The sequence below is a fragment of the Salmo salar genome, chromosome 12, assembly GCF_965601325.2.
Source record: "Salmo salar chromosome 12, fSalSal1, whole genome shotgun sequence".
In the NCBI taxonomy this organism is placed as follows: Eukaryota; Metazoa; Chordata; class Actinopteri; order Salmoniformes; family Salmonidae; genus Salmo; species Salmo salar.
Genome location: NC_138302.1, coordinates 24396501 through 24402500, shown reverse-complemented (window position 1 = coordinate 24402500; position 6000 = coordinate 24396501). Strand labels below are relative to the sequence as shown.

Here is a 6000-nt window from a genome sequence, read left to right as displayed (position 1 = left end):
TGACTTATGGAATTGTTTTAATAAGGTCATACTATGGATCATTTAGCTATTTGATTTGGAATTTTAGGACCCTTTAGGTATCTCCAAACAAATAAAAAAAATATTGAATTTGGCTTTTACTACTGTAGCCCACAGAAACTCATTGAATAACACATTCAGAAATGGCAAAAAAGACAGTAAACAAATACATCATAAGGAATAAGGTTTAGACGTGTTTGTCCTATATCTAGGAGATATAAGAAAGATCAGGAAATATATATTTACACATATTCAACCCCTTATTTTGTTGGCAAAAACTACCACCATACTTCCAGTCATTTGTATGGGTTACCTTTAGACAATTGGGTCGTAAGAAAAATGGAGAACACCATTGTGTTCGTGAGAGTGGCCCCTTTCTATAGAGTGGTCATATTAGTTTGTAGGCCAACCCGTTTGGATGCTACAGACGTTTTCGTGAGAAGACCGATTTTCAGGGATGTCTCCTGGTCTGACAAACAGCACTTTCCACCGCAGATGCGGCAGGGCGACATAGGAGGATGCGGTGGATTGAGACACAGCCCATGCAAAAAAATGTTTTATATCTAGTTTAACTAACACACACACACACACACACACACACACACACACACACACACACACACACACACACACACACACACACACACACACACACACACACCACACACACATATAGACACAAACACATACATACACACACACACTATGGCCGTGGACCCTAACTCTTTAGCCTGAGCAGAGATGAAGGGTACTAACACAGAGATGAAGATTAACAGGGTACTAACACAGAGATGAAGATTAACAGGGTACTAACACAGAGATGAAGGTTAACAGGGTACTAACACAGAGATGAAGGTTAACAGGGTACTAACACAGAGATGAAGGTTAACAGGGTACTAACACAGAGATGAAGGTTAACAGGGTACTAACACAGAGATGAAGGTTAACAGGGTACTAACACAGAGATGAAGGTTAACAGGGTACTAACACAGAGATGAAGGTTAACAGGGTACTAACACAGAGATGAAGGTTAACAGGGTACTAACACAGAGATGAAGGTTAACAGGGTACTAACACAGAGATGAAGGTTAACAGGGTACTAACACAGAGATGAAGGTTAACAGGGTACTAACACAGAGATGAAGGTTAACAGGGTACTAACACAGAGATGAAGGTTAACAGGGTACTAACACAGAGATGAAGGTTAACAGGGTACTAACACAGAGATGAAGGTTAACAGGGTACTAACACAGAGATGAAGGTTAACAGGGTACTAACACAGAGATGAAGGTTAACAGGGTACTAACACAGAGATGAAGATTAACAGGGTACTAACACAGAGATGAAGATTAACAGGGTACTAACACAGAGATGAAGGTTAACAGGGTACTAACACAGAGATGAAGATTAACAGGGTACTAACACAGAGATGAAGGTTAACAGGGTACTAACACAGAGATGAAGGTTAACAGGGTACTAACACAGAGATGAAGATTAACAGGGTACTAACACAGAGATGAAGGTTAACAGGGTACTAACACAGAGATGAAGGTTAACAGGGTACTAACACAGAGATGAAGGTTAACAGGGTACTAACACAGAGATGAAGGTTAACAGGGTACTAACACAGAGATGAAGATTAACAGGGTACTAACACAGAGATGAAGGTTAACAGGGTACTAACACAGAGATGAAGATTAACAGGGTACTAACACAGAGATGAAGGTTAACAGGGTACTAACACAGAGATGAAGGTTAACAGGGTACTAACACAGAGATGAAGGTTAACAGGGTACTAACACAGAGATGAAGGTTAACAGGGTACTAACACAGAGATGAAGGTTAACAGGGTACTAACACAGAGATGAAGGTTAACAGGGTACTAACACAGAGATGAAGGTTAACAGGGTACTAACACAGAGATGAAGGTTAACAGGGTACTAACACAGAGATGAAGATTAACAGGGTACTAACACAGAGATGAAGGTTAACAGGGTACTAACACAGAGATGAAGATTAACAGGGTACTAACACAGAGATGAAGGTTAACAGGGTACTAACACAGAGATGAAGGTTAACAGGGTACTAACACAGAGATGAAGATTAACAGGGTACTAACACAGAGATGAAGGTTAACAGGGTACTAACACAGAGATGAAGGTTAACAGGGTACTAACACAGAGATGAAGGTTAACAGGGTACTAACACAGAGATGAAGGTTAACAGGGTACTAACACAGAGATGAAGGTTAACAGGGTACTAACACAGAGATGAAGGTTGATCCTAATAGTGCTGGGCGATATATCTAATTCATTTGAATGTATGTTTTTGCTTGATATTCCAAATGCCTGTATTAAAGAATCAAGGTTTTGTTATTTTCCGTTTTTGTGAGCGTCTGTCTGCTTGTTCTCATATTTTTGGTCTCGTCTCCTTCGCTCCTCTGTGCTGTGGGCAGCTTCCCATTTACACCAGAGATCTGTGTATAATGACGAGATGCATGTCTCCTCCCTAACAATGGGGGGAGTCGTCCCCAAGGCGGGAAGGCAGGCGACAAACTTAGATCCGAAATTAGCCCATAGAAGTGCCGCCTTTGCCTAATTTTGGATAGGTTTTAGTGAGAGTGAAACCTCTTGCTTCGCCTCTTCCGATACGGTTTACACACAACCCTCCCCCCTGCCTCTCATGCCAACAAAGCTGAGATCACATCTTCCTCTCTAATGAGCGATTTCAACTCGCTATTTGCATTTGAGGTTTGGTCCAACATTATTTTACTGTAATAGAGTAGAAGTCAACTTTTCAGAAGATACCCTTAAACGATAGTATTAATGAACATTCATTCTGGAAAATGAATGCTCAGTTTGTCACACGCTGCATTGGTACCAATGTATCGCCAGCAGCGTTTTTGCCAAAGACTGCTATACTAGCTGTCTAGTCTGTGTTTTAGAAATGTGCAATAAGCCTGAAACATAATTATATAAGGAATTGGCAACTAGTTCTCACTCTGAGAAATAAGGTAGGCCACTTGATTTCAACATCTGAACAAAGTGGACAGGCTATCATGCTGTTCAAACAATTGGAGACAGATAGAAGGGTGTGTTCATAGCGATTCAACTGTTCTACCTTGTTAGCTAGAAAATAGATCCAAGTTGGCTAAACTTCAAATATAAAGAGTCACTGGCTAATCACTAGCACCTGGGCTGGAGAGATTGTTGCCTGCTACAACAAGTTCGTCATTATTAGTGGCTGTGCATTATGCAGGGTTCTAGTTCCATTTGGAACCAAAATGGTCATTTTCATAGACTTGAAATCCAGATCACTGATTATTGCAACAAAAAAAAGCAGGTTAAACTATATAGAATAAATAATACAATTATTAGTGAGTCGTATGGTTGTGGAAAGCTTATATTTAGCCTAGGTATAACTTCACAAGCCCTGAATTCATTAGATTATTGCTGACTGTTTGAAATGCAATGTATTTGACCTTTAATTATACAACGCGTATTTAGAGAAAGCATAAATAAAATCTCTCTATATATATATTGTGAATCGCCCATAAGTTAGAAAACATTTAGATAGTATTTTTAGGCCATATCGCCCAGCCCTAGATCCAAGTCTCTCTCACACGTCTCCAGTGTGTGTCTGTGTATATGTAGGGTTCTGACTGAGCCCTAGGGGTCCTACGGGGACTATAACAGGCCTGTCAGCATCACTCCCAGCCACTGAATTAGGCAATCTATTTCCACCCGGCTATCCATATTAATTATGAATCAGTGTGTATCTGTTGGGGCTGTGACCAACAGGCCAGCTTGCATAGTAATGATCACCCAATGTGGGGGACCGATCATGTACTGTGTCAAAGAGAAGGTTTGGTGATATCTTTTATATAATTTTTTACCTTTATTTAACCAGGCAAGTCAGTTAAGAACAAATTCTTATTTTCAATGATGGCCTAGGAACAGTGGGTTAACTGACTTGTTCAGGGGCAGAACGACAGATTTTCTACCTTGTCAGCTCAGGGATTTGATCTAGCAACCTTTCAGTTAATGGTCCAACACTCTAACCACTAGGCTACCTGCCCCTCAGTATCAATGCTTTATTAAAAGATCACTTTCTGGGAGAAGACAGACACCATTCTTTTCTCTTTATACACTAATTGGTCCATAAACAATAAAACATCTCTCTGTATGCCTATAGGGCACTCCATGTATGACTTAAACACATTGTATTACAGAGCAGCGGTAAGCTGCATTGATACAACAGAGAGAGAGAGAGAGAGAGAGAGGAAGAAAGAGGGGTGAAGGTGTAGTGGTATTATTAGGATAAGAGGATGAATGGAGAGAGAAAGCAGAGCCAAGGTGGCGGTGTTGTGTATGGGCATGCAGCCAGCCAGCCCTCTCCCCTTCCCTGCCTCCCTTACCCACTCTACCAGTCCCCTGGCCTGTCTATCTAGCCCTCCTCTATACTCCCTCCATTCTTCGCTCTCTCCTCCCTCATCCATGCCCTGCCTGTCTATCTATCCTCCAGGCCAAAGCCCTGGAACATCCCTCCCTCCACCTCCTCCCTCCCCTCCATCCCTCCATCCCTCCCCTCCTCCCTCCCTCCATCCCCCCTCTCTCCCTCCTCTCTCTCCTCCTTTTCCCTCCCTTCACTCCCTCCTTCCTCCACTGTCTATTTGTCCTCTAGTCAGGGCTCTAGGCCCCAGCCCTGGAGTTCTTCTCCCCTACCTTCTCTCCATCAATCCCTCTATCTCTCCATCTCCCTCTCCCTCTCTCCTCTCTCCTACTTTACCCTCCCTTCCCCAATCCACCCATCCCCTGCCTATCCTCCAGGCCCCAGCCCTGCAGAGCTCCCCTCCATCCCTCCCTCCCTCCATCCCTCCTCTCTCTCTCCCTCCCTCCATACCTCCCTCCCTCCCTCCATCCCTCCTCTCTCTCTCTCTCCCTCCCTCCCTCCCTCCCTCCCTCCCTCCGCTCTCTCTCCGGGGTCCCCTTGGTGCGGCACGGCGGTGTTGGCAGAGCGTGGGCGCAGGCGGCACACAGACGGGCGCACAGATGGGCAGCAAGCTGCGCGGGGCGGCTAGGCACACCTGCTCTCTCTACTCAGAACCCACTGCTGCCACTACATTCCACACACGTGGGCTTCTGCCTGGTTTGACTGGCACAGTGCATTGTGGAAACGCACATGCACACAAATGGAGAAACGCACACCGACACACTCATAGGCAAACACACACACACACATTTAGGATGGATCATTTCTCTTTTGTCTTGGGCCAGAGGCTTTTAACTCAAACAGGAGCAGTGCTACAGGGCTTATTGACCTGCTACTATAGGGTCCTTAGTCACACTGTCAGGACCCCCATCAAAGCAGGGGTGTCCATACAGACTGCCTGCAGAGAAGTATAATTTTTTTTAATCCACTTATATGAAAATAAATGACTAAATGATAAATAAATAATAAAAGAGAGAAAAACTGGAAAAAGTAATAAAATAAACCAGCTAAAAAAATAAACCCAGGAAAATATAAATACTAAAATAATGTCCAATAAAAGAGCTGAGTGAACATCTGTGTGGGATAGCCGAGGGGATTAGGAGGGTTGGAACATTTTAAGCGCATTAAGGATTAAAAAAAGGTCAGAATGTTTAGCAACATACCCATAAACCTCTTAAGCGAAACCCAATTGGGAGGCTTGGGTACAGCGTTATCCTGTGTTTTGGGGAAGAAGCGAAGGGAGGGAGGGAGGGAGGGAGGGAGGGAGGGAGGGAGGGAGGGAGGGAGGGAGGGAGGGAGGGAGGGATGGATGGGGAGAGTTGACGTGGAGGCAGTACTGCGTTATCCTGTGTTTTGGGAAGAGTGAGGGATGAAGGAGGTAAAGGGAGGGAGAGTTGGCATTTGTGATGGGAATCTCTGTGAATACGCACTGACACACACACACACACACACACACACACACACACACACACACACACACACACACACACA

General features: G+C 44.0%; 1 protein-coding gene across 20 annotated transcripts in view; it reads left to right on the top strand.

The window, feature by feature from the left end:
* Positions 1-6000, top strand: part of LOC106590752 (nuclear factor 1 X-type) — a 154624-nt gene that overhangs the window by 103942 nt on the left and 44682 nt on the right. The gene's annotated exons all lie outside the window — the stretch shown is intronic.